This window comes from Lycium barbarum, chromosome 1, assembly GCF_019175385.1.
Source record: "Lycium barbarum isolate Lr01 chromosome 1, ASM1917538v2, whole genome shotgun sequence".
In the NCBI taxonomy this organism is placed as follows: domain Eukaryota; kingdom Viridiplantae; phylum Streptophyta; class Magnoliopsida; order Solanales; family Solanaceae; genus Lycium; species Lycium barbarum.
Window position 1 is genome coordinate 3,709,220 of NC_083337.1, and position 24,570 is coordinate 3,733,789.

General features: G+C 35.1%; 1 long non-coding RNA gene across 1 annotated transcript; it reads right to left on the reverse strand.

Moving 5' to 3' along the window:
- Positions 1–10,213: 10,213 nt before the first annotated feature.
- On the reverse strand, positions 10,214–12,268 carry LOC132601695 (uncharacterized). The gene is made up of 4 exons (XR_009567570.1): positions 12,116–12,268; positions 11,341–11,400; positions 11,183–11,234; positions 10,214–10,661 (listed from the first exon to the last, which is right to left on the reverse strand). It is a non-coding gene; the product is annotated as an uncharacterized LOC132601695 (long non-coding RNA).
- Between the last annotated feature and the right edge of the window lie 12,302 nt (positions 12,269–24,570).

Consider the following 24,570-nt stretch of genomic DNA (forward strand, 5'->3'; position numbering starts at 1 on the left):
TGTCCCAGATGAATGGATTGACGTGCGTACTACTAAGTTATTTCTTTTTTCCAACTGTTCTACTATGTGAACCTATCAAAAAACTGTTCTGCTGTATGAATTCTTGGTTGGCATTAGTTCCTTTCCTTGGAGATATGTACTATTCTGAATTCGAAGAGGGGGATTCAGACTAACATCTAGACTTTGATGCTCGAGTGCAAGAATCTGTTGGACATCGTTTTCAAGAAATGAAGCATGAGATGAGAGAAGAGATCAGACAAGGAATAAGGGAAGAAATGCGACAAGTATTGCGTGTAGAAATGAGACATGAAGTGCAACAAGAGGTGCAAGAGAAAGTTAATCAGATACTTCAAGCACATTGTTCGGGCATCATAGTTCGCTTACCTTCACCTCCTTCTGGTAGACCTGACAAGTCCTCAAATAATGAAACAAGTCATTTAGATTAATTTTAGATTGTTTTATGTTAGACACACTTTGGATTGTTTCTTCAACTCTATGATAGATGTTATTATTCATGAAATAAGTAAATGTTTTTTTTGGATTTGTTTTACTGCTTTCAGATTTTTCAAAGCTTTATATTAATATAAATATTATTCCTTTGGTTAGTAATATTTACCAACAAATTAACGATCAGTTAATAAATTTGCTGACGGTTACTAACAAAAAAATTTGTTGTTACTAATATTACTAACCAATTACTAACGTAATTTAGAAAACTAAATAACCGTTCTTGCTAACGTTTCGAAAATTCGTTGGTAAATTACCAACATAACTTTTCTGTAACTAAAATTGCTAACCAATTACCAATGTGTCTTGAAAATTTTACTATCGGACTTGCCAACCAAATTATTATCCATTAGTACCGTTGCTAACGGAATACCAACAACATTTCTTTTTTGTTACTATAGTTACCAACAAATTACCTACGCAATTGAATGATGAAGAACCAAATTTACTAACTCCTTTTCTATTAGTTAGTAAAGGTACTAACGATATACCAACCGAAAATAGGTTAGTGAATTTACCAACGGAAATTTCAGGGCCAAGCTTCAAAAATTAGCAACAACATCTTTGGGTGTTTACCAACCAATTTTTAGTTGGTAATTTTACTAACAAATTAAAATTGGTTGGCAAAATTTACCATCGAGCCTTTTAGCAACGGATCAATATCAGTTGGTATTCGGTTGGTAACTCAATTTGCCAACCGATTTGATCAATTTACCAACGGAATTTTTTGTTGGTAATTAGGGTTTCTTTTGTAGTGCACCCAACCACCACCGTCCCATGCACTTCATCTTCACCCACCTCTACCCTACACCACCACCCCCTACCCAACCACCACCCTCCAACACACTTCATCTTCACCCACACCACCACCCACCCCACACCTATCCAACCACCCCCTCCCAAATATTCTATTTCATATATTTTATTTACTTTTGTAAAAAATGAAAAAAAAATCGTATCCACTCCCACGACAACCTACAATATATCCCTCACCACCACCCACCTCACACCAAATTTAACCACACAAACTTTCCATTTTCATAAATTTTTTATAAAGGTAAAATTAAACATGAAGTAGAAATTCGGGAGGGGGTAAGGGGCGGGGCCGGGGGTGGGTGTGGAAAATCAAAAAAGAATTTTTTTTGAAAACTTTATTTAAAGAAATATTTTTTTTGGAGGGGATGGTGGGGTGTTGGGGAGGGGTTTTTGTAGAAAACCAAAAAAAAAAATTCAAAACTTTTTCTTTTAAAAAAAAATTAATTTTTTTTGGAGGGGGAGGTGGGTGGGGTGGGGAGTCGTAGAAAACCAAAATTAAAAAAAAAAAATCTTTTCAAAACTTTAAAAAAAAAAAATTAGGAAGGGGGGGGGGGTGTGATTGGGTGTCGTGGGGGTAGGTGGTGTAAAAAACTAAACAAATTTTTTTTAAAACTTTCTTTTAAGAAAAAAAAATGGAGGGGGGATGGGTGGTGTAGAAAACTTAAAAAAAAAAATCGATGGGGTGGAGGGGAGGGGGTGCGTGGTAGAGAGGTTGGGGTGGTGGAGGCGTGTGGTTGTGGGAGTTGTTGGGTTTTGGTGGTTGGGGGTGGATTTGGTGGGGGTAGGGTGATTGGTGAAATTCCAATTGTGGACTTGTTTTCCTTACTTTGATTAGAGAAGTCATTTTCTTATGTTTAAGAAACTTGTTTTACTAAAGAAAATATTTTCTAATAATTTTGATTAAACGAATACAAGAAAATTGAAAAATGTTTTCCTTCGTACCGAACACACCCAAATGGAAATTTTAGATCTTTGGTGACTAGGACGAACATAGTAGCACTTCACAAGTACCAAACACAATTTGTAGCTTTCTGCGTAAGTCTCAAATTATCCTTAGTGCTTACATACTATATTCATAGTGGTGAAATATATTGGTTAACAAGAGGAAGTGTATAAAATCTTTACTTGTTTTACTTTTGTATCCATATAATTTCCAGTAGCAGAGAACAATGCTACTTGAATCTATTTTTCTTTTTTCTCTTGGGTTGGTTTTAATGTTTTACACTAAATTCACCATGTATAATAGTGAAGTTACTTAACTACTTTTTGTCACGCTAAAGTAATTGAACTAAGTGTGAATTGCTCGAGATATACAAGTGACCAGAAAGTCAAATTTTTGGCGTGGGGTTATCGTGTTTCTTTTTTTTTATTTCATTCAAAATTTTAGTTGTCATTGTTTTATAAAATATAGATAGTAAATAACACGCTAGATTCTTTTGTCATTTGTATTTTCTGAGCCGAAAATTGACCTTTTAATGATTTGTATTTTAAAAGCAGTGCATATAAATTTCAGTTATCTTAAAGTGAGAAAACACAGTTTTGTAATGCTACCATTATGGTTCAGTCACTTTAATGTGGCAAATGATTTACTCTAGTTTATGACCTTGTTCTTATAATGGATAAAATTCAGCGGGGCAAGTGCACAGTCACCCCTTGGAGAATTGATATTTATGGCATAGCCAAAAATATAAATCATTTAATTTTTAGCCGCTTCAAGATCAACATCAGGACTTTGGCTGAATTAGAGAATCCAGATCTGAAGTTATAAACTTCTGACATACCGTGTATAGTTGATATGCTTGTGCAGTTCAAACTTCAGAGATATTCAAATAGGAAGTTACATTTGGTTCCCTTTTTTGATTTGGATAGCTATTTCTTTTATGTACTGTTTGCATTTCTTAGATGTATAATCTTCATCATCTTTAGTATGATTTGTGTTGTGATGGTTTCGGTTTGGCTTTAGCCTCTTGGCTTCTTGAATAATTGATGACGTATGGTGGTTTTTCATAAGTGAACTTGTATTCCTACTTTGAAATTACGATTAATTTTGTTTGTCCGAAGTTTTTCAATATTAAGTACAAGTTAAATACTTTTAAAAAATTAAATAGCAGAATGGACATTACCCATCCTATGAAAATCTTACAAGTTCATGAATGGTCTACGAAATTAACTTAAAGGGGTTGTTAGGTTCAAAACTAAGTTATCCACGATGATTATAACCTGGATACTCAATTTCATCTTCTATATGCAATATGTTATGTCAAGATTTTCATGTAAGAATAATATTGATTGTAGCTAATACCTCCTTATACCGTCATAATGCACCTAATCCAATGAACCAAACGGCCCCGTAATTGTATCAAGGTGTCACTTCTTGTGCCACTAGCTATGACATGTATTGTCAGCATCGATCGAAATACTCATCTTAATTACCACCATACTATGCATCGCCACTTGTAGTTTGGTTTTACTATCATTGGCATTGTCACTAATGCAAAAAGAGGGTTGCCTCTTTGAGAGGTCAAGTCCTCTGACCTTTTTCAAATGGAACACAAAATACAATTAATGAAACAGGAACATGTAATAGTCAGTGATGTGGCATAATGAATTGCCATTTATTGCGATTGTAAAGCTCTTATGCAGAAACTAGCATGCATCTGAAAAATACACTCGAAGCCAGCCTATCTCAATGCCCCCTAATTTTTCATGTGGATGTCCGGCATTGTTTGTTCGGATATTTTTTTGTTGCTATAACAAAATCTTATAGAGAATATATAATATATATATAACATAACATGAAAAATCGGTTTCAAAAAACCTTCATTGTTAGTAGTAAAATATTGTTAAAGATGATGCAATTTATAGAGAGATCTGACTATATATATATATGTATAAGGACTAATACTATTACCCAAAAAGGAGCTGTCCTTGTTGAGGAGATTTGGACTACTAATAAATAGATCTACTGAAAGATGCGGAGTCATGACACTGCTAGTACAAAATCAGAGACTGTCTTGATCGACTAGTGTGTGTACCTTAATTCATTTGAAAGGACAAACATGGTTGCAACTCTTGGCATTAAGGAAGAGTCCAACAACTAGGGGTTGTTTGGTGTGGTTAGAAAGGAAGTTATAAATGTATTAAAATTAGCATAGCTAATATATCATGTTTGATAGCTTTTTAGTTACTTTTATAAAAATCAGTATTTGGTTATCATTTTATAATTTCACATAAATAAAATATGTATATCTAAATTATGAGTCAAATTTATGCATCGTTTTATGCGGGTGGAGAAGATAGAACAACTAATGCATGAATAACTAAATCGCATAACTAATCCTTATATAATTAATCCATGCATAACTAGTCTCTTCATTACTAATAGTTGGTAAAAAAAAATATAATGATCTACCGCAGAGTGGATTGATCACTTTCATCCTTAGATACATCAGGTCCAAAAGCCCGAGTCTCGAATTTGTAATACTAATCATTCTTTTGGTACAAAATACTGCAGATACTTCTCTTGTTTTGATTTTTACGTAAATAAACTGAGTTCAAATACAAAATTTCTGCATTATTCCTGAATTATGTACCCTTTAATAAATACTCTGCCACAAAATATGCTTTCCCGAGTACCACAGTAGCGGAAATGGCTAAAGTAGTTAGAAAAAGGAAATTATTGGATAACTGTATACATGAGGATACATTAGTATTCGGAATTGACAACATTGAAAGAAAAGATTAAGGATAGGAATAAACTTTTTAGGTGTTGCTCTCGAAGACTCCATCTTAACAAAATCATAAATAAAATGCTAAACTAGTTAGTTTTGGAGTAAATGAAAAATAATTAAGTAGGGCGGGGCGGGTTTAAAATTTAAAAAATAGTTGAATTTTTGGGGGGTTAAAAGGCTCAATCTACCCATCACCGTTTGCCATCCCTAGGACTACTCTGGATAGGTGCTGGGCTCGTCACAAATATGGCAATAACATCCTCATAATTCCTGCAATATTTTGCCTACTATAATATTAATGAACATAATCTGGTTATTTAACACATTCTTTCTGTTAATTAAATCCTTTTGTAAGTTTATCTTTTCGTCTTTAAATGGAAATTTACCAGTGAAAAGTTCAAATATATCATCAAAGCTGAAGAAAGGTCAGAAAAATGTTTGAAGTTGATCAAATCTTGTCAAGATTTTTGGTCCCCCTTGTGTGGAGTTTTAGCTGTTTAGTCAATTTCCACCAAACAAGGCATTTTCATGCAATTAATGCAAAAAGTAGAGGACGGTTGTGTAGTTTGGTATTTTATGTTAAAAGGCAATAACGTATTGGTGACGATATAACAATATGCTTTCCTATAATTGTTTTTCCTAAACATTAGTATTCGAGCTTAATTGAACCGACTAATTTATTATAATAAATCATTAAGGGGGTAAAGAGCTCGCTACATACAAAGTATGTTGACCTTGTGTCTTCAATTGGATCCAAAATGCAATTTAACCCTAAAAAGCTCATGGTACGACCAGAAAATTAGAGAAAAATGTGGATCTATGTTGGAAGGGAGGTTAAGGCTAATGTCAGAGCGTGATTTTGGTATAAGTTATGAGGCCAGCGGTATCTGAGTGTGTTTGTGTGATATCATAGCGCGATAGAGAATGCTCGCGCAACTGCAATTTTGAGTTATATTATGTTTCCCCTATTTTAAGGTCGATTGACCCTTTAGGTTTAATTTGGGTAACACTTGGGATAAAAGAGATTTTAATTGAGGATCTCTTGCATTTTTTCTTCTCTTCATCGTAAAAGACTCTTTCTGCTTCTGTCCAAGATAATAGGTTTGTTCGTACCTCATCAAATTCAGAGGATTCAAGATTTCAAGAGGATGAGGGCCCTATTATGAGGCGAATTTAGAGTTTACATTTGGAGGTTTTAACCTTTAGGTGATTATCATTAAGTCATTACACTTTTGAAATTATAGGTTAAAAATTATTTATTTTCTTAAAATTTAGTGATTTTAACATATATATCTTACTCCGTATCGAAACCTGAAAATGTTGGGGTCAGTTGAGCCAATTGACTTTCTACTACATCGTCCGCTGCTACTAGTTTTAATATAGACATTTAATTTAATTTATAGCGATAAAAGTAGAGTAGGGACTTTTTTTTTTTTTTTGGTAAACTGTGAAAACTTACCATAACAAATAAAACAAAAGTACAGCCTAAAGAGCACCTACCCCCACACCACCTTACCCGAAAGGGCGCACATAGGAGCAAGGCCTCAAGAAGAAAACATTAATTAGCATCTAATTACAAAGTTTGTGTATGTATCCTCGGCACCTATAAGCTTTCCTATTATCTCTAAGAAGGCTCAATCTCTCTACAATTTCCTTCTTGATCTGTACCACTGCTAATAGAATAGGGACTTCAATCCGTCAAATTTGGGATTTTCAAAGAATAGACCAACCAAAGAAAGAAGGAAAAACAAAAATGTACCCCCAGGCTCAATTTCTAGAAAAAGAAAGAAAAATTAACAAGATCAGCTAGCATGCAATTTGAACAGTTGATTTCACTTATAGAGATGCACCCAATAATTATTACACCATAAGACACTTTGAGCTTAGGTGCACGCATATGTGTTAAAGTAATCTTGTAAAACTATAACAAACTATTTCACGTGAACCCAACCCCTCAACCTAAATATGCCCTCAGTTAAATCTTTATATTATTTCCTTTTTTTTTTCTATTTAATTTATGGGGTTATGTGTTAGTTAATCACCCATATTTCGTAACAAATACTTCTCATTTTTTCTATAAATGCAATACGTTGATAAGGGCTATGTCAACTTTTTCCAACTTCTTATCATACTACCACTTTCTTTCCCCTCATCAATCTTAAACCATTTCTTGTCTTTCTCTCTTGTTTTCTGAACAAACAACCTGCAACATTACAATAATGGCCAAAAATCTTAACATGAGATTCTCAACAGAAGTTGCTCCGCAAAAGTTTATCTCTATGCCCAAATCATGTCCACTTTCTAAAAAATTGGACACCATCAATGAAGAAGAAGCTTATGTATCAGTTATTTCATCTTCTCTTGATAAAAAACTTGAAAGAGACAGGTGCCTTGGAGCCGGAGTCTGCTCTATCTTAGCTTATTAGTACTAGGCTATGGCCTTACAAAAACTGCCTATAGATTTGTTTCCAAGAAAAAATAAAAGCACTAACACCAGTGTCTTAAAACATACGTTGCTCAAACTCTTCAAAATTATTGTTAGTCGTGTGTGTCGGATTCTTTGAAAGTTATGTATTTTTGAAGCATCCGATATGAATACAGTAACGTTTTTGGAGGATTCGAGCAACATAGCTTAAAACTGCAGCAAGTGCCAAGTTCATGCATAAAGAGAGAAGGGTGTTCTTTATTCCTTTACTTCTTCTTTTTTCTTAAATTTTTGCCTTGTATTCTTCTTCTCTCCTTTTGTTTTGTTTTTTGTGAGCTTAATATCATTCACATGCCTGTATTTTAAAGGCATGTAATGAGTTTAGCTCTTAGAGAATTACTTTTGACACTACTCTTCACCACCATATTTTCAACAGGGGTGAATGAGCACTGTGATCAGCTTTTATTAATTTTTTTGTTATGTATGTTGAATAAGGACTTTCCTATATAGGCAGTGAAATTAAAGGAAAGATTTTCTATTTCTATCACCAAAAGCGTAATAACATTGAGGATTTAATTTATAAATGAGCATAATTTAATCTGTTGTAGCTGATTACCTATCTTATTTTTTAGAATTTAATTAACTTCCGAACACTTAAATAATTTTTAGATTGTTAGACCGTCTATAATTAGAAGTAACCATCCTCCTCTTAGTTTGAACAGATTTTTCGATATTTTCTTATGATGACATTGTCAAGACAGTATAAACATTGGCGTACAAGATTTACTGCCCATAATATGTGAAGCTATTGACAACAAGTAACATGCTATAATAAGTCAGATTGCATGGATTTTGTGAAAAATCATTAACGAGCAAATGCAACAAGCCAACAAGAATAAACATGCTCGTCTTATTTTTACAAAATGTAAGTATTATTTAATGCTAGTTGATTCTTTTATTGGCTATATATACCAAGAATGATATGTTACTCATTTTTTAAAACATGAAGCCAGACCGAAAACAAAAAATCAAACCAAATAAAAAAGAAAAACGTTCGAACTTTTACAATTCACAATTGAATACTCTGGCACGGTGTACCAAAGTTTCTCGTATAGAAGTTCGGATGTGCTGAAGTTTCACATACAAGAATTTCGAACTTCGATTATTTTACTAGAGTTTCACTTCTTTTTTTTAAAACTGAAAATCTAAAAAATTTCAAGTACATATCACGTGGGCGAAACTAAAAGATAACTGCATTTAATATTATCATTATCAAAATTGAAATGCTGAGCAGCATGTTCGAACACAAGTCCCTAGGGATGTCAATGGGACGGTTCGGCCGGTTATTTTTAATAAGTTATACCATCCTAATTTTTCGGTTATTTCACAATGTATAACCAAAATTAGATTTTCTAAAACCATCCCAATCATGTTGGTTTCTCTTCGGTATCGGTACGGTTCGGTTAATTTCGGTTATTTTACTTTTAAAATATCTCCTATGAATACAACCTAGCTTTATCTGTTAATACAATAATTAAATGAATAACTGAGAGTCCTTTATATACTTGCTTTAAAACAACAGGGGGAATGGCTAATTAGCTATAGGTACCTTCTAGGCTCTAGCCAAATAGAATGAATAGATTCATCGCAGATCATTTAATTTGTACTAAATTGAAAATCAGAATATAACCAACTAGTTAAGAATCAATGCTATGGTGAGTATATTGTAATTTATCTCCATGCCAAAGTAACTTATATGGAACTCCACAGACCTCCACAAAACATTTGTAGTACCATCAAATAAAGCTTCTATTTGTTTCTTCTGAAATATCTAACGACTAACGTAAAAACTTTTAAAAAAACTACACAAAGTAATTAAACTGAAATGTTAACTATCAAGTAGCAAGACACCAATGATAGCATCATCACGATGTGAATCCCTTACTGGCTAACCAGAGAGCATAGTAACTTCAACGATCAACTCTCCATCTGAAAGCAACAGAAACAGGCATTGAGTTTGACAGGAAATCTGAATGAACAAAAGACTTCATATATTTACTTCTAGACTCACTACAACAGAATGTATCTATAGCTACGAAATACGTTGTAGCTAAATATGAAATTTTCCATGGCTAAACACTTTAGCCACAATTTTTTTTTTCCGTAGCATTCGTAGCAAAATGTAGCGTAGCTAAAAGTTAGCTACAAACTTTACATGCTTCGTGGCTAAGGCCTAATACTTATTGCCACAAAAGTCTTGTGCTGTAGCTATAATGATAAAACATTTTTGCCATGAAAAATATATTTGTATCAAATAATTCTATTCTTCTGCCACGACCAATCAAATCTGTGGCTATCTTTTAACACAGCCACAAGGTTCTTAATGTCGTAGCAAAAAAAATAATTTATTTGCCATGCAAATTCAGATTTTGTGGCTAAACTTATAATTTACTCTCGTGGCAATAGTACCTGCGTTTAGCTAGGAATTCAAAAATTCATAGCAATACATTGGAGTGTTTGCCACGAGCACTTTTATGTTGTAGCTAAGAAGCCATATTTTTAGATAGAAATCCACAAATCTCATAGCTACAAATTGGAGAATTTGCCACAAGAATTTATATATCGTAGCTAAGAATTCATATTTTTAGCATGAAATATAGCAAAAGATTTTCAATTGTTTTAATAAACGCTATACATTAGTAAGAAAGCATAATTGAAGGTTCAACAATATCATTAATTAAAATAGAAAAATGTTGTTCTATTTCAACTCAAGCATATCCATACGCTTTTACAAGAGAAATTATAGTTTCATCATGTCCCCGTAAATCCACAATATAATAACTCTCTACAACATGGATAAAAAAATTGAAGAGAAAATTTAGTTATGTGAGACTGGATAGTGATCATAGTCATCAGTGGACGTTGAAGAAAAGTGAAACCCGAGAAGTGCTCCGATGCTTTTCCAGTACCAGGTCTCGTCTCTGGTGAATAACCTACACGAAGAAAGTCCTTGCTATGGCAAGTTGAGAGCCATTAGTAGATTGTGTCAAATGCATGGAAGGCAATGTTTCTTGTGAACGTCCAAGAGAAAGTGAGCAGTAAATAATATCTTATGATACTCCATCAATCATCTCACCAAGAAACATCATTGAAACCTCCTGATTCAGCAGGACTGCCACCTTCTGTTTGCACAAAATATGAATGGATCATACATCTAATATGTATATCCACAAATGAAATTCACACCATAAGAGTTCTATACGTTAACTAGTTGGGACTTTTTAGTCGTGTTTAAACTACACAACAGTCTCTTTGCTAGGTAAGAGTATGCCAGATATAACTTGCTTCTTTAAGATCTTAAGAGTTTTAATTTGATGTATGTACTAAATGAGCACAAACCATTCAAAAAATTAGCTTCGAAGCACAACACTAAGAAAATACTACCAACCTCGTAAGTTGCATTCTTCTCAGTATTTGATAACTGGAGTTTCTAGGTCAGAAATCGTGTAAATCCTTAAGTTCGTAATTGCCAAAAATTTATATTCTCAAATAACAAGGTTCGAAAAAAAGAACACAAACTATGCCAATTCAACATCAGAATTGTTTCATAAAGCATATAGAAAGGGAAGTAGCATTGCTGGAATGCAAAGAAAGATGAGATTTTTCTTGGTTAGTTGCATTTTAAATGAATGTAGATACTCACCCTATATCCACTGATGATGAAGGTTACTATGTCTCACCAACTCATCTGCTCTCTGCAAGTATTCACAAAAATATTAGCTACTACAACTGTAAGCAGTACCTACTTTAATAGAGAAGCTTTATTAGAGTTTCTGGATAGAAATAGATAAGCAGGAATACCTTAAGCAATTATGCAGCTATAACAAAGAATCTTGAAGTTTATCTAACTCAACGAGGTCCCTGCCATTCACAAGAAGATAACATGAATATTAAATGCAATGACCAGGGGAATCTCATTGTACTCGCATAGGGTTCAGCTTCAAACAAGCTTATCTACCTGTGTATGACCAGTTACGTGGTGAATTACATATCCAATTAAAGGTCGTCGAGACTAGTTTCTAAAGCAACAAACCATATTATGATTATCAATGTTTGCAAAGAATCATCGTATCTCAAGTAGTTCCATGTGGAAACAAACAAAACACTCTTCCAGAATCAACATGTAAGCCATCTAACAGAGAGACAATGCTCTTAGTAAAGGCGAAACAATATACAAAAAATTGAAGGGACAAAAAGCTTGTACGGGCTTAGTACTACAGAAATCAAGATTCAACCGCTAATTCCCATTGTATACAGCAAAATAATTTAAACAAAACGAAAAAGAAATTATAGGACTTAAAATATTCCAAAACAATACCTAAATTGTTCGTTCATACTAATCTGAGAGATTCATATAGTGAAAAGTGCCATGAATTTAAGAGATATCCAAATCCAAACAAACGAGTTAGGCTGAGAGAATGGTGATTCTCCAAAATCTATATTCAGAATAGACACCACCGCACTGAAAATAATGAAATTGGAAAGAACTATTTTCGTCAAGAACCCACAGAAACCTGGTATTTTGAACAATAAAAAAAATATAAAGAGAAGACTTTGAAAAATTATGGGGCCATACCTTGAAGATTCATGTTTGCCGAGAGAGGAGGGACACCTTAGGGCTGGCTGGTTAAAGTTGCCAAGGAGGGGGGAAATTTTCGTGGATAGCTTTTGGGGGGAAGGGTTTGGGATTTTCAACTTTTGGGTCTTGAGGAAATTGGGAATTCGGGTTGTAGTCTTTTTTCTTTTTCTTTTTCACTTTGTTCACTTTTCTGCTACTTCTGAAAAGATTAAAGAGTATCCATACTAATTAAGTACTCCTATGTAATAAAGTAAAAGATACCAGCTAACAAATAAACAAAATGGTTACTAATGTGTTTTGTACGAAAATTTTTGAGTTTTAATTGCCATTAAAGATCTTTCTGATTATAATTAAAAATTGACTTCAAGTACAAAAAGATTTTTTTTTTGTTTTTGGAATTATGAAAATATCTTCTAATAAAATAATTGTTTCATCGTATTACTGTAATAGTACTATTACATCATTGGATTGCGATATTGTTAGTTTTGTCATATAAGCTCCTATATGTCTCAATATATCAAATTCTTAATTTTTAATGTTTAATTAGATTTGTGATAATGAATTATTAAATTTTAATAGATCATAACATCTGGAAATTTCGTGGCTGCTATAGTGAGGTGATATTTAATATGTATACGATGTTTACATCTCAATTAGCTGTTGTAAATAAAAGTCCGCAAAAAATTATCTTTTGTACGTTTTGTGTTATAAACAAAACAAAATACTTGTTAATTTTAAAATCTCATGTGATTTCATATTTCATTAATTAAAAATTAAAAAGACTAATAAATCAGACTCCCTCCGTCTCAATTTATGTGATATAGTTTGACTTGGCACAGAGTTTAAGAAAGTAAGGAAGACTTTTGGAACTTGTGGTCTAAAACAAGTCAAAAATATTTGTGTGGCTGTAAATCATTTCTTTAAGGGTAAAGGGGAAAGTTTCAAGTTAAATTATTTCTAAATATAGAAATGTATTATTCTTTGTAGGACAGACTAAAAAGGAAAGTATATCACATAAATTGGGACTGAGGGAGTAACTAGTTTTACCATACAGACAAAGAATTAAAACCTAAGGAACATATGCATTTAAAATTAATTGAGTCAAATATTTTAAGTTTGACCTAAGAATCCTACAATTGGATGTTCATAAATTTCAGTCTCTTATTGATATTATAACGCTTGAATTGATATGAAATAAGTGATTTTGAAATTTTACAAGACTAGATTACTATGAGAAAAATAATTTTTTTCTTTTAGATATTCGTACTTGAAATTTTACTAATGATGATCATGATAAATATTTTAATGTTTTATTCTTATACATAATATGTTTCTTACAAATATTATTAGACAATATTTGAGTATGATTGTTATAGAGAGGTAATTTACAAAGAACGTACCGCTATAATGAATGTTATTGTTGTTGACACCCAATTTTGTCCCGCATCTCCTCCGAAATACCTATTTATACTTCTGGTATTTCGAGAAATTAAAAATATGCATTTAAGTTTTACTATAATTATTAGTCTTTTATTAACACCCACATTTTATTTATTCTTCTGCAGTTTATTATTATTATCATTATTATTATTATTGTTATTATTATTATTATTATTCTTAAATTATCATTTTTTGTCGTTAATTATTATTTCTTGTTATTTCCATTATCATTATCATTATCATTATTATTATTAATTACTAATCATTATTATCAGCGTTATTTGTTATCAATTATTAATCATCATTATCATTTCTTATTATTATTATCATTATTATTTTATTATTATCCCATTATTGTTATTATTATTAATTTATTATCATTTTGTTATAATCAATAATTGTTATTTATCGTTATTATTTTTATTTATTAATTTCTATCATCTTTATTATTATTATTATTAATTATTATCATTTTTTTAATTATCAATGTTTGTTATTTACCATTATTATTATATCTATTATCACCATTATCATCAACATTATCATTATTACCATTATCATTGCTATTTAGCAGTATTACTACCGCTATTTATTTGCTACTATTATTTAGTATTATTGAAACTTGCATTTCTCAACGTTCTACCAACTTCCGCATACACATCGCATTTATTTCGCACATTTAAATGATAGCGTTTTTTATTGCGCGGTCATTGCAACATGATATAACTTTATTATCCGGGTCTTTTACAATTACACATTTTTCGTACCAGGTGATATTCTGGCACCCTTAGTACATCGTTAATCAAAATGTGTCTCTTATTCAAATTTAGAAGCCAAACTATTTCTTGCACTCAGTCCGTATTTTGACTTACCGGACCCCAAATCAAAGTTCGATTAATTCCTAATACTTTTGGACTACACCATATTTTTATCTCAATTTTTTAGATCAGTCCATGTTTAATTTACTAGTCCATTCTTTTAAACACCCAGTCTAAAATTTGACCCGGTTCACAAATGGACCGGGTCCAATTCATTTTCAGCAAAATAAGGGAAACCCTTTTAGGGTTTCCCCTTCATTTTCCCCTCATTCCTCCTCCGCCGCTCATCTCCCTCTCCCCTTCTCCTCCTTTCCCGCTCTCTCGCCGCCGCTCCCACTCACCCCCCTTTCCCTCCTTCTTCTCCGCTCCCCACTCGCCCTTGTCCCCCACTTTTCTCTCCCTTTTCTCCGCCTCATCTCCCTCGTCTCACTCACCCCACCACCGCCGCTCATCCTCCCTTTTTCCGACCACGCCGTGCCCTTTCCCCGATTCCCTTCCTTCATCATTCCTTACCTCACACCGCTCCTCTCTCTCCCCATTCTATAAAAAAACAGGGGAGTTGAATCGTTTAGGGAGGGGGCTGAAAACGAAAACCTCACAAAACACAAGTTTTAATCAACAAAGCCAGCGAACAATTACTCTATTTTCCTTTCATTTTCTGTTTAAAACTTTAAGTTTCTTTAATCGATTTCGAGTTCGTCGCGTTCGAGTGTAAATTCGAGACCTCGTCGATCCCCACTTCACTGTACCACAAAAAGGTAATGACGTCTTCTGTTTAGTTTCTTTAGCTGATAATGTTGTGTTGAAGTCATGTTTGGACTTGAAATTGTGTATATTCTGCTGCTGTTCAGATTTATTGTCTTGTTAAATTTCTGTTAACATAGAGAAATCATGTTTTAATGCCTTGTTATGACCAGTCGTGATTAAAAAAAAAACCTGTTTGCATTTCTTATTTCGTGTAGCTGTTATAGTTGTTGGATGATTTAATTTAATCTGGGAGTCTGATTTATGTGTAAGGGTTAAAAGGCGATACAAATAGATATCATGAATTCACGTATGTAGCGCTGTCCCTCTTTTGCTCTATTTTATTCGAGATAATGTATTCGGTCATGAATGTAATTTACCTGGGTTTAGATGTGACGAAATGATTATACGACATATCGGTATTCGTTGTTGATTTTATTTGGTCTGCAAGATCATGGTCGCCTGTTTAAAATGATAGGATTAATGTCGAAACGACCAGTTTGGGATTTCAGTTAGTTTACCATGTCATTGCTGCAATACTAGTTTCAAAGGCCTGCATTTTTCTACATCCCTTTAGAATTCGTTTAAATTGATAGGATTCATGCTGAATATACCCATTTACAAATATGAATATCCCTGTTGATGCAGCTGTTTTGGTATGAATTGATGTTGGTTATTGGTTCAATCCATGTTTGGTTAAGTTCTAGTATGCATATGCTGTTCTCGTGGATAATCTGATTCTCTTTTGTTTGTTTAATAACAGCAGTATAGACCTGAGTTTTAAGCATAAATTATTATCCTGGTGTATGCTAAGCAGTTGGGACCAAAGGAATATGTTACAAATAATTCATTAAGCTTCAACTCTTGTCTTAGCAGTTTAGAGAGAATACAATGATATATGGTTATTTAAGCCCAATCCTGGTGGTATAATCTGTTAACAAGAATGCTACAGACTGAAATATATGACGATATGGTTGTGCTGTTTGTTTGAATAGCTCAAATCCGTCTTGTGCTATTAAGTAATGTATGAAAGGTATGTTGTTGAAATTAGCAAAGGAACAAGTTTGAGGCTGCAACAAATTGAGTAGACTTAAAGAATATTAGTCATATTATTCAAAGTTTATGACCAACTTGCTTGCGTTATATACCTGCTAACATTGTTTGTGTCTCGGATTTAGAGGACTTAAACCTTTCATTGCATATGACCTTTGTCTCATCCTCATTAGTGTTAAATATGCATATATATTGTGGAAAATGATATGCAAACATGCTGCATATGTCTTGCCCAGAATGAAAAAAATAAAATAAAATCCAAGTGTACGATGTTTGATCCCTTTCCCTTTCCCCTGTATCTGCATACGTTTCTTCTTCAGAAAATCCTTGCTTGCTGCCTTAAATACATTGTATGAACCTGCAAAGGGATTGTTTCCCTTTGAGTTATCAAAACCAAACACCTCTGTCCCTTTTGGCTGCTGCTTTATTGTTGGGTTTGTGAGCCACATTTGATAAAATAGCTACTGCTGAACTTTGGTATAAACAACGATACTTTGGTCATTACTTTTAGCCAGCTGCTGTTGCCATTTTCTTGACTGTTGCTATACTACAAATAGCTATTGCATCTGTGTGTTAATCCAGTACCTGTGTCGAGAAAGATGTGGTTATACTTGGCCGCTATGTGGATATTACTTACGTTCGATAAAACAGTTGATGTTTTTGCTGCTACTTATAGCTGTGCTAATTGCTACGTTTGGAATTACGCTAGTGGTCGTTGTGTATCGCTTATTTGCCCATTTCTTCACATGTCACTTAGTTCCAGTTGCAAGTTCTTATATTTTAGGCTGAATATATCTTGGCACATGTTAATCATCTCTTAAGTTTCCCAGATATGATGATTTTTGTACATTATAGGAATTATACCCTCGCACTAATTTCTTCTCCTTTCTTTTGCATGACATCGGGGATTGTGAGGAGTCTCGAATGAGACTCAACTTTGCTGCAAGATCGAACAATCATGCTACCTCCTCTCGAGTCAACCCACTCTAAAAAAAGGGGATAATTCTGGGCCAAAGCCCATCACATTGGCAGCGAATAGCAGCAGTCCAAAAGGATTGAGCCAAACAGTAGTTTAGTCGCGGCAGTCCTAAAAATGGATCGAGCCCCTTTAATTTCTTTGCTCTTCTATTTTATCGTTGTGTATTTAATCTTTGTTGTATGACTAATTCTTTTGTTTGTTAATCTAGATGAACTTTAGCAAATTAGTGGAGTTTAGATGAATAATGGGTAGTCAATTTAAGGAAACTAATAATAATCAATTCCATGAAGTTTCATTTTTAATTATTTATAGAATCTATAATATTTACTTTTGGTATAATTGATTTTCAATAGCAAATTCATATTTTGAGTCAAAGGAATCATAATTTATGTTTTACTATTTAGAAGTGTCACAAATCTCACACTACATTAGCGTATTCTAAGAAAAAATAAAAAGCAAACTAACTCAACGAATAATTCTTTCACTTTAGTTTCTTTCCAACACTTAGAAATATGTATTTGTCTAGAACAACCTTCAAAGCTTTTACTAAATAACTCTTTAAATTTTAGTCATTTCTTTCACATATAAACATACATGTCCCGTTTTCTTTTAGTTTATTTTTGACTAAACTCTTTTATGCAATTGCTATTTTCTACAAGTATTATTTTAAACAACGCTATTATACCTTCGTCAAAACAGCATTAAAAATACTCTTTTATACAAATTATTATTATTGTTTTACAAGTTCTATTTTTACATATCTATTTATGGCTTTAGCCACACTTACAAAACTGCTTTCCTTTTTCTATAATACCATATTTACACTTAGCCTAACTAATCATAAGTCCGGTCGGTTAACCATTGTTAATGGGTCTTAAAGGATGCCTAATACCTTCCCTTTAGACTAATTGAACCCTTACCTAGAACCTTAAGTTTCGCAGACCTTAAACAGAGCTAACTTTAAAAAATAACTTTAATAAATTTAGGTGTCCTAATTCACCATAAGTAATTAGGTGGCGACTCCTTAAACAAACAAACAACAAAAAACAGGAATCACCAATATGTCGTACCTCTAAATTTAACTCCGGGGTTAAAAATGGGGTGTGACAGCTTGGCGACTCTGCTGGGGATTCATACCTAGGTTCTAACCATAACGGACTTAGTTTAAATAGGTTGTGTGTTTATTTTTATTACTTGTTAACTGTTTTTACATGCTATTAATTGTTTGTTTGATATAAACTGTTTGTTTGATATAAACTGTTTATGTGTTACTGCTTTGATAAACTGTCATTCCGTTCATATTTCCTCCACTTCTGGAAAACTCACACATATTCACACACTTAAAACGGCTTCGCGGTTCGCGCCCGTTCACTACTAAATTACCCCTTTAGTTGGATTGATCTTGTGGATTTAGTCGATCAGCGGTGCAGTCGACGGCCACGGACTTTCCACTCCCAAGTTGTCCGCTTGGGAGAACCTTGTGTCATAGGAAGCCAACTCTTAGTCAGCTTAAGATAGAGCTAAACCAACACCCTTTATTAAGAGCATACATTTCATGACCTAGGAGGTTTAATACCCTTGGTGCATTAAATCCATTAGATGACTTTACCCAAACGTCCAAGCGGGTTCACGACCCCGAGTGACACCAATCATACTTTATGTGCATGTTTGAAGGATAACTGTGCCTAAATATTGACTACTTGCTCTAATTAATTAAACTTTAGGAAGGAGGGAATGATTAACATTTCTATGACAGGTATGGATTTGCATTGGAGTACAACAAATGACAAAGATCAATGACATCACAAAACGGAGCTGAAATTTAGATATAGCAAGATTGTATTTACTTTATTTAGATTAGGAAACACTTTATGTTGTATTCATTTGACATGTAATAAATATTACATTATCTTGTACTTTATTTTGAGGAATAGAATCTGTTTAATTAATCAAAGCAACGGGATGACATATTATGGCACATTTTATCCTTTAAACAACGTTAGGCCCACCTCTGGCGCAAAGAGGTCACATGCATATTAGGACGTGCTAGTTGTTTTGATATAATCGTTTACATTTGTTTGACAACTTGTTTGACTCTACTTGATAAATTATTCGCTACATGCCTTACTCGACTTTACGTGACCATGACTTTACCTAGATATGTTCATGAGATTAACATCGTTTATACTGTATGTCTATTTTATCTTATTCCCGAACAGAGAGTTGATTCGTGTTGACATTCGATGGCCGATCATCCTTACGTCACGAGATCAAAGACATCATCGTTACCTGAACGTAGTTGGGTTGTTCAAGGAAATGAAATTACTATGCCCGATCCGGCCGCATCTATTCCAACTGGTGTAGAAAACCTCGTGATCGCTAGCAATCCGCCTGAAACTTCCGAACATGGAACTGCTATTCAACGGGATGAACATATCGCCCGCCTGACTCAAGAAATTGAGAATCTACGTGGAGAACTAAATCGGGTTAGGGACTTGACCAATTTATCCATCACACTCCAAAATTCACCTTCTGAACCTAGCAATACTGCACCAGAACCACCTCGTTTCCCATCACTCGAATCCCCAGTTCCTGAGCATTTTCCTCCCCAAAACAATGCACCTACTAACAACAACTTACCTCCGATCACCCCCGCAAATCCACCAAATCCATCATCCGCCTATACTCTTCCACAAAATCAACCACCCACCTACGCTACCTACGCTACTCATAATCCACCACCCGTCAACCCCCCAAGTCAATCGCCAGTTCGCACTCCCTATGCTCCTTTACCCACCAACACCAATCCACTACCCACAACCATTCATCTAAACCCACCAAATCAACCACCTATAAACACTACTTATAACACACCACCACCGGTCTAGAACACCCCCATCGCCCAAACTTATCCAACCCAGCATATACACGGGGCACACTTTGTCACCCCTAATGCACAATGCGTTCCTCCGGTATATGCCGCAGAAACACAAACCTTTACCAATCCAATAACGGTCAGGTTCCAACCCGAAGTAGATCAATACGAAGAAATGGAAAAGGATGCAAAGGCAGGGGCAGATAACATATTGCTAAAAGAGATCCACAGTCTCAAAGAAGCAATGAGGAACCTTCAAGTTGCTAGAGGAACTAAGAGTGTAGAATATGAGGATCTCTGTGTCCAACCTGACGTCGATTTACCCGTAGGCTACAAACCGCCAAAATTTGATACATTCAATGGAACAGGCGACCCTCATACACACTTAAGGGCTTATTGTGACAAACTGGTTGGAGTAGGTAGAGACCAGAACATAAGGATGAAGCTCTTCATAAGAAGCTTATCTGGCGAAGCACTTACTTGGTATACACAACAGGACGTCCGTAAATGGCGTGGTTGGAGTGACATGGCGCAAGACTTTATGGACAGGTTCAGTTTTAACACTGATATCACACCTGATAGAGTTTACATGACTAAGTTAACCAGGAAGTCAACTGAGACGTTCCGCGAATATGCGTTACGTTGGAGGTCAGAAGCGGCCAGGGTTCAACCTCCGATGAATGATAGGGAAATGACTGCTACCTTCATTGAATGCCAGGCTGGCATATTTTACGAGAAAATGATAGGTATGATGGGACAAAAATTCACAGAAGTTGTTCGAATGGGAGAAGCCTTGGAAGAAGGAATCAAATCGGGGAAAATTCAGGATCTTATTGCTTTACAAGCAATGAACAAAGCTATACAATCTGGTTCTATCAACGGGATTAAAAAGAAGAAGGAAGATGTCGCTGCAGTCATGAACGCTCAAGGACATGAGCCGAGCCAAGCCATTCCATACTTTAACCACCCACAAAAAACTTTCCACCCTTACCACTACCCTGAACCCTACCAAGCTCCACTACCTCCTTACCCCGTTTACAACACCCAAGCAAACTACTACCAACCCCGAGCGCCTCTGCATCAAAACCCACGCCCGTATCAACCCAACCAAGCTCCAACTTACCAAAATCGACCACATACTATACCTAGAGCCCGTCCAAACCCTGACACCAAAAACACCCGTAATTACACTCAGATCGCTGAACCCTTGGCTCAATTGTTCGAAAGAATGAAAGCAGCAGGCATAATACAACCGATTGAAGAAAAAATTCCCGAGCCTATCCCAAAATGGTTTGATGGTTCCAAAAGCTGCGCATACCACTCTGGAGTTGTTGGGCACGCCACTGAAGATTGCTATGGGCTTAAAAACAAAATCGAAGCCCTGATTAAGGAAGGAGTAATTCAGCTCGCTGAAGCTAAGCCCAATGTGGTCAACAATCCTTTGCCTGCTCACGGAAATACCAAGATTTAGAGGAGTCCAGTGCGGAAAGAGTCAGATCAACAACTTTGTCGCTCTCGTGGGAACAATCCAATACAACTACTCGCAACACCAAGGCACTGACAATATGGGGCGCCGAACCAGGAAAGACTCTGAAGAATTGGACTTGTACTCCGTCCTCGATCCGTCGGGAGCCTTGGTAGCATGAACATGTAGTGAACTTGTTTTCTTTTATTGATGCTTGAACCGTACTCAAAATTTTGTTTGTTTTGCTTCACCTTGTGGAAGCTTGAATTGCAAAACTATGAATGCATTTCTGATTTTTCTTAATCATCTATTTTCTACTTTATTTATCAAAACTGTCAACTCTACGATTGTGACATGAAATGTACGAATAGACAACACATATTCCGAGAGAGTAACAAAGAAACTAGGGGGACAAGACAAGATTCCACTCACAAGAATTGAAATAGCCGATAGGTGATAACATAAGCCTAAAAGCTAGCAATTCAAGAAGAAATCAAAGTACGACATTAGGTTAGACAACCTAGTTTGCAACCTTTCCTTTAGTTACGAACTACGTTCCGACCTGATTCCCATGGGGGATACGTAGGCAGCCCACATAGGGTTCGGTTGCATTTAGAACAAAAGTCCAAAATATCTTATGCATACGAACTACGTTCCGACCTGATTCCCATGGGGGATACGTAGGCAGCCCACATAGGGTTCGGTTGCATTTAGAACAAAAGTCCAAAATATCTTATGCATACGAACTACGTTCTGACCTGATTCTCATGGTGAGATACGTAGGCAGCCCACATAGGGTTCGGTTGCGCTATAACAGAAAATTAAAAAAAAAATCCTTACACAAAGACTATCAACATACAGACCCGTCACCCCTAGATAAAATCCAACAAACCCTTTACCCTAGATATAACAGAACTACGCTGACCTGATTCCCATGGCGGGATACGTAGGCAATCCAGATCGGGTTCGGTCCCTTATTAGAAAATTTTAAACCATTCTTATATACCTTACGAACTACGTTCTGACCTGATTCCCTTGGAGGGATACGTAGGCAACCTATATAAGGTTCGGTCACACCACAACATAAGTTTAGCATACCCTTTCTGAACCCAAAACTGGGGCATATTTTGAAAAATATAGACGAAAGAACGGTTGGACATCGACAATATTGAGGCCACCAGACATGAAGTTATTATAGACCAATTACTTTAGAAGTGTCACAATCCGAAGTTGGCAGAATATTTTACAACTTACATATATGTACATTTACATATATATATCTTTCCTTACATATATACGTTTACATATACATATTTCACAACTTATATACGTATAATTATATTTCCTTATACATATACTTACATACCTACCTTTCAAATGAAATACTTTCTTTCAATTATTTCACCACTGTTCATCGACCGAGGCTTGAACGGAGATCACAAGATCCAAACAAACAAGACAAATGGAGCGCCAACAACGTCAAGCTTCGAGTCAACACGAATCAACTTCCCCCTCCCAAACTAAGAATTTTTCTTTGAGTGCAGGAACCTAAAATCGCGAGATCAAAAGTCAAGTCTATCAATCAAGGCCAAAAGCATCATTTGGTTCATTATGGCCTCCCTCAAAAGCCAAACGGCTTTATTTCTAACTTTATCTTTAATTTTATTTTTATCACAATAACTTTATGACTTTATTAATAAATATACCTATTTTGCAGGTTGTCGAGATTGAAGATGAATTAAATCAAGATTACGTGTCATTAGTTTGGCCTGTCACGATACCGTCAACATCATCAGCCAAACGGCTATGCTATCACTTTACTCCATACTTTGTCAATTATTTATTATTTACTTTACCTACTTTAACCACTTTACCCTGAACTTTACAGGAATCAACATTAATCTCCGCAGACAACCGGAGGCATCATTTGGCTATTCAGCCTCTTCCGCATTAGCTAAACGGCTACACCATCACTTTACTTTACCAATTACTTTATCATTTACTTTACCGACTTTAACGACTTTATCCTGAACTTTGCAGGGATTATCATTAAGCCTCCGAAGACAACCGGGGGAATCATTCGGCTATACAGCCTCATATGCATAAGCCAGACGGCTACACTCTTACTTTACCCCTACTTTATCCATTACTTCATCATTTACTTTACCAACTTTAACGGCTTTATCCTGAACTTTGCAGGGATTAGCATCAAGTCTCTGAAGACAACCGGGGGAATCATTCGGCTATACAGCCTCATATGCATAAGCCAGACGGCTACACTATGACTTTACTCTCTACTTTATCATTCACTTTACCAACTTTAACGACTTTACCCTGAACTTTACAGGAATTATCATTGGAGCCTCCGAAGACAACCGGAGACATCATCCACTTTACAACCTTATCCTGGACTTTACGGGAATCATCATCAAATCTCTGAAGACAACCAGAGACATCGCATGGCCACACGGCCTCATACGCATAAGCCAGACGGCTACACTTTGACTTTACTCTCTACTTTATCATTTACTTTACCAACTTTAACAATTTTACCCTGAACTTTACAGGAATCATCATTGAGCCTCCGAAGACAACCGGAGACATCGTTTGGCTATACAGCCTCATCAGCATATCATTGAGTCCCGACAACCATCGGAGACATCGCATGGCTACACGGCCTCACCTGCATGAAGCCAAGCGGCTATACACTTGCTTTACTCCTTACTTTATTTCTTTATTTCATCATCTACTTTACCTACTTTAACGAATTTACCTTAAATTTCGCAGACATCATCGAGTCCCGGAAGACAGTCGGAGGCCTTACTACTATCATCTCCAACCGCAACTAGAGACCTTATTACATCCTCAGCATACGCATCACACATTCATTCAAGTCCCTGAAGACAACCAGAGAGAAAATTGGCCACACGGCTTCATTTTTCATTCCCCCAATCATATTTACTATCATTTACACTCTTTATAGTTTTACATTTTTTAACTCTATTACTAATTCTAACATGAATTTCAGTTTTGGCAGAAAATACAACCAGCAGAGATGCAACACAACGTGGAACTTTA